The following is a 12740-nucleotide window of genomic DNA, read 5'->3' as shown; positions in this document are numbered from 1 at the left end:
GGTGAACAGTCAGTGCCTGAAGATAAATTCTGAGTTGAACTTGAGTCTTAGAGCATCAGTGTCTAATAAGAAATGTGTGTGTGTCTGTGTGTGTGTGTGTGTGTGTGTGTGAGTGAGAGAGAGAGAGAGAGAGAGAGAGATGAGTAAGAGAAGCTATGGGAGGATGGTTTGTAAATGGAAAGTGCTACACAGGTTAGGATTTTAAAACGACAGCTACGTTGTATGAGTCACTACTACGTGCCAGGTACTATGCTAGGTAAAGTTACATGTGTTTATTTCATTTCTTCAGGAACAACTTTTTGAGGTAAATTGCTTATTTCCCTACATGTTTAAAAAAAAAGTCCAAAGAAAAGTGAAGTAACAAGCCCAATATCCCCCAACTAGTAAATGGTAGTGTTAGGATTAAATCCATATCTGTCCTAATTGAAAAACCCATTCTCTCCATTATGCTATGATAGAGAACATATTTTGCATACTCAGAAACCCAAGAAATAAGGAGTTTTCAGAAAATTTCAAGCTGGAATCTGATAGGTAATAGATGATGGTACCATTTCTTCATTCCAATATAATCCTACAGTCTAATAGGAAGGTAACTATACTGTAGCCAAGCCAAATTGATATTGAAAATAACAAAACAAAATAAGAAAACTCTAGCAGCAGAAAATAGAGATCCAGGATATTAGATGAGCTAGCACCAAGGAGAAATGGTGGTGTGTCTGGTGGCAGAGGGGTCTGCAAAGTATTATTGCAAATAGTCTCAGTGAAAACTTCCCAGAAGGCCTCATATTGATTCTTTCTTTGTACATTTGTAACTTCATTCATTTATCTTCCCACCTTTCAAAGAATTACTGAGCACTAGCTGTAGGCACTCACAGCTCACAGAACTTCTGTGAACATGTGAACTAATGAATGAATACTCAGGAGACTGACACCAGCAGGCTATAGGTCTGGGACAGTCCTGAGCACCATCTACCCCTTCTTTTCATACAATTTCAGTTCAACTCAGTCAATTTATGTGTTTTGTCTTTTCCTGTGGAAACCTATCTTCATAACTCGAGGAATACAAGTTTTGTTTGACTGGAATGTGCTTTATAGCAATAGCCACCAAAGAATAAGCTTCTACAAAGGGAGTCCTTTGGGAGTAGTCTGGAATCTGAGCTTTACCTAGCAACAGAAAGTGGGATCCAAAGAAGCAGAAGTTGGGACACCAAGCCCATGCCTGAGGGAAAGAAGCTGCCCTTAGGAATGTGCCAAGTTGCTTGATAAAGCAGAACTTCACTTTGTTTAAGCCTAGAGTTCCAAAAATCATGACCATTTTCTTTTCTCAGCCTCTACAGCTGGCTTAAGAGGTCAGAACTAGAAGGCCCTTTGGAGACCAGCTAGTCCAACCCATTTATTTTTCAGAACAGGAAACTGAAGCCCAGGAAGATCAATGATCATGCCCATCGAGTTAATGAAATTAACTAAACTAGAGCCAATTGCTCCTCCCTCCTTTCTGCCTTAACCATTAGCTTATGTGTCTATACCTGACAATCTGAAAGCATTTTCAAAGCACATGAAATAGTTTTGTTTAACTTCTGCTGAACTCAAAGAATGAAACAAGAAATTGACAGAAATCACTGGCCTTGCTTCTGACTCCTAGTCCCATACCCTGCCAACTCCCAGTCATCTGCCTCCTTTGTCCTTTGCCTTGAGGGAGTCCTCCATTTACCCAGTCTGATTCCTGCATTCTACCAGTCGAATGCAAATTCAAATGTTACCTTAACTGTTTCAGAATCCCTCCACCAAAAAAGACTGTGCAACTGATCTTAATTCTTTAATTAGTAACATTTAATTGTGAAGAAGCAGTTGCTAACCTGTCCCTTAAATGTACACTTAACATTTTTAAATTTGAGGAGGAAATGAAAAGTTTCTACTACAAATGGTTTCTACATAAAACTGCACTTTTGGAAAGGTCAGAACCCACTGGAACACTACCACTTGACTTATCATGAGACGCTCCAACCTCCAAGGGGAAGATGAGACCTATTCTGCACAAGTCAGGGGACTTCCTTTTGCAGATTCTGATGAGGCCAAAAACTTGATGTGAAAGTAATTTGCTTCTTCCAAAAATGTCTTTTGGGAAAGCTGGAGAACAGAATTCTAAGAAGAGCTGGCTGGAGGAAGCATTGGTTGAAGTTATAGCTAATATAATTGTTGTTTTGAATTCTTCCCCTTTTCAGAAAAAAAAGTTAAATTGAAAATATCTTGGTGAATGGAGGTGAATACTCCCAGTTCAGACAAACAGGCAAAAACAGAAGCCCATTTGGCCTTGTAAAACCGCTATAGAAAGGCAAACTAGGGCAGACAGAGAAGATGGCGGCGTAGGAGGACACTGGGCTCACCGCGCGTCCTGCTGATCACTTAGATTCCACCTACACCTGCCTAAATAACCCAGAAAACCACCAGAAGACTAGCAGAACGGAGTCTCTGGAGGCAAGCGCAGAGGAGAGGCCCACGGAAGAGGGTAGGAAGGGTGGAGAGGCAGTGAGCGCTCCACGGACCGGCGGGAGGGAGCCGGGATGGAGGGCCAGCCTGCCGGCCAAGCAGAGCCCCCGAGTCTGGCTTGCAAAAGAGGAGGGGCCAGATGGAGTGTGTTCCAACAGCAAGCGCGACTTAGCATCTGGGAGGTCAGAAGTTAACAGCTCTGCTCAGAAAGCCTGAAGGCTGGAGGACAAAGGGAGGGAGAGTTGCTGAGCCCCGGGATGACAGAGCTCAGTTTGGCGGGGAACAAAGGCGTTCGCCAGCGTCATCTCCCCCGCCCATCCCCCAGCCAAAATCCCAAAGGGAACCAGTTCCTGCCAGGGAACTTGCTTGCTCTGCGCAAACACCCAACACTGTGCTTCTGCTGAGCCACCCCTCTGGCAGGGGGTCTGACTCCCTTCCACTGCCACAGGGCCCCTCCTGAAGTGGATCACCTAAGGAGAAGCGAGCTAAGCCTGCCCCTCCTGCCCCTGTGCACCCTGCCTACTCACCCCAGCTAATACACCAGATCCCCAGCACCACAAGCCTGGCAGTGTGCAAGTAGCCCAGATGGGCCATGCCACCCCACAGTGAATCCCGCCCCTAGGAGAGGGGAAGATAAGGCACACACCAGTCTGGCTGTGGCCCCAGTGGTTGGCTGGGGGCAGACATCAGGTCGGACTGCGGCCCCCGCCCACCAACTCCAGTTATACACCACAGCACAGGGGAAGTGCCCTGCAGGTCCGCACCACTCCAGAGACTATCCAAAATGACCAAACGGAAGAATTCCCCTCAAAAGAATCTCCAGGAAATAACAACAGCTAATGAACTGATCAAAAAGGATTTAAATAATATAACAGAAAGTGAATTTAGAATAATAGTCATAAAATTAATCGCTGGGCTTGAAAACAGTATAGAGGACAGCAGAGAATCTATTGCTACAGAGATCAAGGGACTAAGGAATAGTCAGGAGGAGCTGAAAAATGCTTTAAACGAGATGCAAAATAAAATGGAAAGGATCACGGCTAGGATTGAAGAGGCAGAGGAGAGAATAGGTGAACTAGAAGATAAAATTATGGAAAAAGAGGAAGCTGAGAAAAAGAGAGGTAAAAGAATCAAGGAGTATGAGGGGAAAATTAGAGAACTAAGTGATACACTAAAAAGAAATAATATACGCATAATTGGTATCCCCGAGGAGGAAGAGAGAGGGAAAGGTGCTGAGGTGTACTTGAAGAAATCATAGCTGAGAACTTCCCTGAACTGGGGAAGGAAAAAGGCATTGAAATCCAAGAGGCACAGAGACCTCCCTTCAGACGTAACTTGAATCGATCTTCTGCACAACATATCATAGTGAAACTGGCAAAATACAAGGATAAAGAGAAAATTCTGAAAGCAGCAAGGGATAAACGTGCCCTCACATATAAAGGGAGACCTATAAGACTCGTGACTTATCTCTCTTTTGAAACTTGGCAGGCCAGAAAGGATTGGCAGGAGATCTTCAATGTGTTGAACAGAAAAAAATATGCAGCCGAGAATCCTTTATCCAGCAAGTCTCTCATTTAGAATAGAAGGAGAGATAAAGGTCTTCTCTTCCCAAACAATCAAAAACTGAAGGAATTCATCACCACTAAACCAGCCCTACAAGAGATCCTAAGGGGGATCCTGTGAAACAAAGTACCAGAGACATCGCTACAAGCATAAAACACACAGACATCACAATGACTCTAAACCCATATCTTTCTATAATAACACTGAATGTAAATGGATTAAATGTGCCAACCAAAGACATAGGGTATCAAAATGGATAAAAAAAACAAGACCCATCTATTTGCTGTCTACAAGAGACTCATTTTAGACCTGAGGACACCTTTAGATTGAGAGTGGGGGATGGAGAACTATTTATCATGCTCCTGGAAGCCAAAAGAAAGCTGGAGTAGCCATACTTATACCAGACAAACTAGACTTTAAATTAAAGGCTGTAACAAGAGATGAAGAAGGGCATTATATAATAATCACAGGGTCTATCCATCAGGAAGAGCTAACAGTTATAAATGTCTATGTGCCAAATACAGGAGCCCCCAAATATATAAAACAATTACTCATAAACATAAGCAACCTTATTGATAAGAGTGTGGTAATTGCAGGGGACTTTAACACTCCACTTACAGAAATGGATAGATCATCTAGACACACAGTCAATAAAGAAACAAGGGCCCTGAATGATACATTCTATCAGATGTACTGGACAGATCTATTTAGAACTCTGCATCCCAAAGCAACAGAATATACTTTCTTCTCGAGTGCACATGGAACATTCTCCAAGATAGATCATATACTGGGTCACAAAACAGCCCTTCATAAGTTTACAAGAATTGAGATCATACCATACATACTTTCAGACCACAATGCTATGAAGCTTGAAATCAACCACAGGAAAAAGTCTGGAAAACCTCCAAAAGCATGGAGCTTAAAGAACACCCTACTAAAGAATGAATGGGTCAACCAGGCAATTAGAGAAGAAATTAAAAAATATATGGAAACAAATGAAAATGAAAATACAACAATCCAAACGCTTTGGGATGCAGCGAAGGCAGTCCTGAGAGGAAAATACATTGCAATCCAGGCCTATCTCAAGAAACAAGAAAAATCCCAAATACAAAATCTAACAGCACACCTAAAGGAAATAGAAGCAGAACAGCAAAGGCAGCCTACCTAAATCCAGCAGAAGAAGAGAAATAATAAAGATCAGAGCAGAAATAAACAATATAGAATCTAAAAAAACGGTAGAGCAGATCAACGAAACCAAGAGTTGGTTTTTTGAAAAAATAAACAAAATTGATAAACCTCTAGCCAGGCTTCTCAAAAAGAAAAGGGAGATGACCCAAATAGATAAAATCATGAATGAAAATGGAATTGTTACAACCAATCCCTCAGAGATACAAACAATTATCAGGGAATACTATGAAAAATTATATGCCATCAAAGTGGACAACCTGGAAGAAATGGACAAATTCCTAAACACCCACACTCTTCCAAAACTCAATCAGGAGGAAATAGAAAGCTTGAACAGACCCATAACCAGCAAAGAAATTGAATCGGTTATCAAAAATCTCCCAACAAATAAGAGTCCAGGACCAGATGGCTTCCCAGGGGAGTTCTACCAGACGTTTAAAGCAGAGATAATACCTATCCTTCTCAAGCTATTCCAAGAAATAGAAAGGGAAGGAAAACTTCCAGACTCATTCTATGAAGCCAGTATGACTTTGATTCCTAAACCAGACAGAGACCCAGTAAAAAAAGAGAACTACAGGCCAATATCCCTGATGAATATGGATGCAAAAATTCTCAATAAGATACTAGCAAATCGAATTCAACAGCATATAAAAAGAATGATTCACCATGATCAAGTGGGATTCATTCCTGGGATGCGGGGCTGGTTCAACATTTGCAAATCAATCAATGTGATACATCACATTAATAAAAGAAAAGAGAAGAACCATATGATCCTGTCAATCGATGCAGAAAAGGCCTTTGACAAAATCCAGCACCCTTTCTTAATAAAAACCCTTGAGAAACTCGGGATAGAAGGAACATACTTAAAGATCAAAAAAGCCATTTATGAAAAGCCCACAGCTAACATCATCCTCAATGGGGAAAAACTGAGAGCTTTTTCCCTGAGATCAGGAACACAACAGGGATGCCCACTCTCACTGCTGTTGTTAACCATAGTGTTGGAAGTCCTAGCATCAGCAATCAGACAACAAAAGGAAATCAAAGGCATCAAAATTGGCAAAGATGAAGTCAAGCTTTCATTTTTTGCAGATGACATGATACTATACATGGAAAATCCGATAGACTCCACCAAAAGTCTGCTAGAACGGATACATGAATTCAGCAAAGTTGCAGGATACAAAATCAATGTACAGAAATCAGTTGCATTCTTATACACTAACAATGAAGCAACAGAAAGACAAATAAAGAAACTGATCCCATTCACAATTGCACCAAGAAGCATAAAATACCTAGGAATAAATCTAACCAAAGATGTAAAAGATCTGTATGCTGAAAACTATAGAAAGCTTATGCAGGTAATTGAAGAAGATATAAAGAAATGGAAAGACATTCCCTGCTCATGGATTGGAAGAATAAATATTGTCAAAATGTCAATACTACCCAAAGCTATCTACACATTCAATGCAATCCCAATCAAAATTGCACCAGCATTCTTCTCGAAACTAGAACAAGCAATCCTAAAATTCATATGGAACCACAAAAGGCCCCAAATAGCCAAAGTAATTTTGAAGAAGAAGACCAAAGCAGGAGGCATCACAATCCCAGCCTTTAGCCTCTACTACAAAGCTGTAATCATCAAGACAGCATGGTATTGGCACAAAAACAGACACATAGACCAATGGAATAGAATAGAAACCCCAGAACTAGACCCACAAACGTATGGCCAACTCATCTTTGACAAAGCAGGAAAGAACATCCAATGGAAAAAAGACAGTCTCGTTAACAAATGGTGCTGGGAGAACTGGACAGCAACATGCAGAAGGTTGAAACTAGACCACTTTCTCACACCATTCACAAAAATAAACTCAAAATGGATAAAGGACCTGAATGTGAGACAGGAAACCATCAAAACCCTAGAGGAGAAAGCAGGAAAAGACCTCTCTGACCTCAGCTGTAGGGAATTAAAAGCAAAAATGAATTACTGGGACCTTATGAAGATAAAAAGCTTCTTCACAGCAAAGGAAACAACGAACAAAACTAAAAGGCAACCAACGGAATGGGAAAAGATATTTGCAAATGACATATCGGACAAAGGACTAGTATCCAAAATCTATAAAGAGCTCACCAAACTCCACACCCGGAAAACAAATAACCCAGTGAAGAAATGGGCAGAAAACATGAATAGACACTTCTCTAAAGAAGACATCCAGATGGCCAACAGGCACATGAAAAGATGCTCAACGTCGCTCCTCATCAGGGAAATACAAATCAAAACCACGCTCAGATATCACCTCATGCCAGTCAGAGTGGCCAAAATGAACAAATCAGGAGAGTATAGATGCTGGTGAGGATGTGGAGAAATGGGAACCCTCTTGCACTGTTGGTGGGAATGCAAACTGGTGCAGCCACTCTGGAAAACAGTGTGGAGGTTCCTCAGAAAATGAAAAATAGACCTACCCTATGACCCAGCAATAGCACTGCTAGGAATTTATCCAAGGGATACAGGAGTGCTGATGCATAGGGGCACTTGTACCCCAATGTTTATAGCAGCACTCTCAACAATAGCCAAATTATGGAAAGAGCCTAAATGTCCATCAACTGATGAATGGATAAAGAAATTGTGGTTTATATACACAATGGAGTACTACATGGCAATGAGAAAGAACAAAATATGGCCCTTTGTAGCAACGTGGATGGAAGTGGAGAGTGTGATGCTAAGTGAAATAAGTCATACAGAGAAAGACAGATACCATATGTTTTCACTCTTATGTGGATCCTGAGAACCTGAACAGAAACCCATGGGGGAGGGGAAGGAAAAAAAAAAGAGGTTAGAGTGGGAGAGAGCCAAAGCATAAGAAACTCTTAAAAACTGAGAACAAACTGAGGGTTGATGGGGGGTGGGAGGGAGGGGAGGGTGGGTGATGGGTATTGAGGAGGGCACCTTTTGGGATGAGCACTGGGTTTTGTATGGAAACCAATTTGACAATAAATTTCATATATTGAGAAAAAAAAAGAAAGGCAAACTAGTGTTAAAGGATAGTTTTTTTTAAGGTAAAATAATGATTCTCATGCAAATATAATAGGAACACATGTCAAACATTTTATTTAACTCATTAATTAATGAGGGAAGCAGTAAGATGTTACAACCAGTTCAAAGGACATAGATTCCAATAGGCAATTATGAATGCTGAAACGAATTTTCAAATAGATGCAAAACTGGTCAATATCCATCGGACAATAACCAATTACATTACACCACACAAAATTCATTTGCATTTCTATGGATAAGAATGTTTTGCAATACTATCGGTTTTTCACAATTTATACAGTTCTTGAAGAGCTCAAAGACAACAAAAAGTACAGAACACAGGAAAGTGCACAAGTCAGGAAATCCGGTAATCTTTTTTGTCCATTCAGTCTTTCACATATTTCCTGGACACTAGAAAGAACTGTTGCAATCAGACTGCTTTAAGGTCAGCAGGCCCCATAACCCTTGGGTCCCTGATCAAGAGGCAGCCAGGAGGGCGTTTTAAGAAAAATGTTGGGAGTGTACTTTGACACTTGTAAGAGAATTAGCAATGACTAAATGATTAAAAATACCAAGGGTGGCTTTTCCAAATCCTCAGGAGCTAGAAAATCTGACAAGTGGAGAGATCCACCCATGAGACTGAAAGCAGCTGGTGATGGCGAGAAGGTCTGTTTAAAGGAAAACACATGTCTCACTTGCTACTCTATCTTGCAGAGCCCAACTCAGAACATCTGGTTGAAATACAACACCTTGATTTTTGCCTAGCAACAAAGTACAAGTAAATACAATCCCCATGAGCAGGCCCATTGGGAAACCTCAGGAACACGTTAGGGAGGATTGTGAAGAATTCTGCCAATTTTTCTAGCACTTCACGTATTGTGTAACTGGTTTTCTATTAGATGCCTGTACATCTCTTGGTTTTATGTATGCCTGAAAACCAGTAGAGGTCCAGAAATCAAAAGCAAACTGGAGTCTTTTCATTGTCAGTTTTATCCATCCCTTGGCAGTACTCAACAACTTGCTTTTTTCTCGTTCCTTCCTTGAGCAGCCTGGAGACACCTGGCATCCTGGCATCTCTTAGATAGTGTAGAAGAACGACATATGGCGTGGGGTAACATGGATAATTTTGTAGTTGCCCTCTTCACTCTTCCCCTCTCCAGCAACAACCTACTCCATTAGGCAACTGTAAAAGGTATGAAACATACAATTTACACACACACACACACACACACACATACACACACACACACAGGGAAAAAACCCCCACTTAATTATAATTCTGGAACTACCCATATCAATCCCAGATCTCAGATTCCCGTGGTTCTTTGATGATGCGATTTAACACATTCAGCCACACTGGTACTAAAGAACATTAACCATTTTATACTTATTAAAATAGAAAATATTATCAAACACAATATTGGTTTGGTTTGCAGGGAGAGGATGGAAAGAGGGATCTCCCATATGCATTCCAACAGTAGGATAAATTAGGACAACTCTTTTGAAGGGCAATTTGACAATACATATCAAAAAAATCCATGCCCTTTGACATAGTAATCCCACTCTTGGAAATTTATCAGTAAGGTAATAATTCAAAAGAAAAAAGAAAACTATATCTACAAAGCACATTTTTTTTTATGAAACACATTTCATATGCCATTATGCATAATCTCAAAAAACTAGTATTAGCCAAATGTCCAACAAAATCAGAGTAATTAAGTGAATTAAGACACATAGATTGAATGGAATATTATGTAAGCAATATAAGTCATATTTCTGAGGACTGCAATAAACATATAAAAGCCTAAATACAACAACACTAAGAGGTTAAGAGGCAAAAATAGAACATACAACTATATAGACATTTTCACTGTAATTCTATAAAAGCTTATCTCCAGAAACAATTGTGTTTGGTGGTGGGGTTACAGATAAAAATGATTTCTTTCTTTTTCTCTTCATGGAGTACAATTTAAAAAATAAGTTTAATATAAATTTAAAGCAAATAAATAAATGGAACTATTGCTGGCCTAACACCTAGGATCCTAATACTGGAATCTCTCTCTGGGCTGCCCTTTCAGATCTACCAGCTTCTGCCATCTGCTTCTAATCCTGTAGGAAGGAAAGGGAGAAAAGAGGAGGGTTGCTACATTAGAGCAACCCAAGAAAGAATGTCTGTGACAGCCAGAAGACTTACTGCTGCTGAATGACTCAGTTTACTATGCTGAAGAAGTTGAACATTCCATCGGAGTAGGTTCTCCTCTGTGTCTCCACTTAAATTTATTTACCCATAAAAAAACATTTATTTTTAGCAACTGTAAAAATAAGTATTTCTTTTGGAGAAGACATAATAGTTACTTTTTATTTACTAAATGTTTATTTGAGTAGAAGTTATAACAATAAACAACATTTAGGGGTGCCTGGGTGGCTCAATTGATTAAGCATATGACAATTCCAGCTCAGATCATTATTTCATGGTTTGTGGGTTTGAGCCCCACATGGGCCTCTGTGCTGACAGCATGGAGCCTACTTGGAATTCTCTGTCTCCTCTCTCTCTGCTCCTCCCCAACTCATGTGCGCTCGTGCACTCTCTCTATCTCAAAATAAATAAACATAAAAAACAACAAAGAACATTTAAAAGTCATAACATTTATAATTCCATCACATAAACATTTTCCCTTTCTGAATGTTACCTACAATGAACATATGATTTTTATGTATTGCAATTATGGTACACATGCTATTTGGAAGCCTATGTTTTATCTTACCATTATATCATAAGCATGTTTTCATTTCTATAGTCTTCATAGTTATTATTTTAATGACTGCATTGTATTCCCTACTATTGTTGGATCATTTTTTATTAAACCACATCCCTAGTGTTGGTCATCCTGGGTTGTTTCCGATTTTTTGCTAGCCTCCATTTCATTATGATGAAGAGGAAAGAAGCTCTGTTGAGAAGCATTATCTAGCTTAAGGTAAAAGCTTTCCAACCCACCCCCCCTCCTTTTTTAATGAAAGCCTATACTTGGCTTTCCAATGTTCTAGATCAGGGATTGTCCACTAAGATGACTCTCAGAAAGAAGGCAACCGATATATAAATTTTGAAAAGTACTGACAGCTGGAGTAAAGCTGCTGCTGGGTTTTGCCCTATTCTGTCTGACTAGACAGGGGCATGTCCCTCCTATGGATAGATCAGAAAGAAAGCATTAAACTTGTTTTCCTCGGCTGGGCAGGGGTTTGGGTGGACCTAAGTCCACATCCCAGCTATAGCTCTGATTAGCTGTGTAATTAGCACACCTCTCTTAACCCAGGCCTCAACCCCTCATTTATACATGAGGAACTATAGTAGATGATGTTAGAGTCTCTTCTCTCCTATGTGAGAGAAAGAAATTTGCCTCACTCCCTGCTTTTATTCCCAGACCCTCCTACTTCTGTAGAGACTGTGACCATTAATTATATCCTGTCAACAACATTTTTAATTTCTCCCTGTCTTCTGCTTCCTTCCTCTGTCTATAAACATACTCAGATATTTCTCATTGTAAAAACCCTCCCTAGATCCAGCCACCACTTCAGGATTTTGTTCCTTCTTTTGCCACCAAGCTAAAAACTGGTCATCTATACACACATCTGTATTTCCTCTACAAGGTCACCAATAACAGTCTAATGCCACTTATTCCTTTAAGTTATTCTCCTTTGCTAATAACTACTTCTTCTATCGGTTTTGCTGGGTATCCTCCCACTTCCAATAGTAGGTTATTCTGAAACTGTTACGTGAGGAAATAGGATATAAGATTACATGCATACTAATTAAAAGATGTATATAAAAAGCCTAGGAGGGAGAAATACTTCCAAATGATAAAATGTTCACTTTAAGAGGTTTGATTTTGTAGATTTTTCTCTTTTTTCTACTTTCCAAATTCCTGTGATATGATTATATTACTTTTGTAATTAAAAGTAGTTTTTATCAGAAAAATAAAAAATGTATGGGTGCTATCCCCAATTCTATCCTTTGTCTTCTTTGTTCTCTCTTGCCTCTCTGCTCTCTTGGTGATGTCATTTATTTCCATGCATTCAATCATACCCTTAATGACAGTACTCTCATATCTATATCTTTAGTCCCTACTGATCTCTTGGATTTCCAGCCACCTGTTGGAAAGTACCATCTGGAGGTACTTGCTATTATTTCACATTCAAAACCACCTCTTCTGAGATGTTAGTAAGAAACCTTAACATATCCATAATATTGGCCATTTCCTCATTCCCCAAAGCTAACAGTTAAGTCCTTTTCACCCTAGGCTAAACCACCATCCATTAACTGCAGCAACCTTCTAGTTGGCTTTTCCTCCACTTTCTTCTTTATCCTGCTCATGTACCAGTGTGTATGATCTGCTTAAAATATGAAGCACAGTATGGTACTTCCCACCTTAAAACTCTCTGATGATTTCCATCTCAATCAGAGTCCTTACCATTGTCTATA

The sequence above is a fragment of the Panthera tigris genome, chromosome X (assembly GCF_018350195.1).
Source record: "Panthera tigris isolate Pti1 chromosome X, P.tigris_Pti1_mat1.1, whole genome shotgun sequence".
In the NCBI taxonomy this organism is placed as follows: domain Eukaryota; kingdom Metazoa; phylum Chordata; class Mammalia; order Carnivora; family Felidae; genus Panthera; species Panthera tigris.
The sequence above is the reverse complement of the archived record's forward strand: the minus strand, read 5'-3'. Positions refer to the sequence as shown.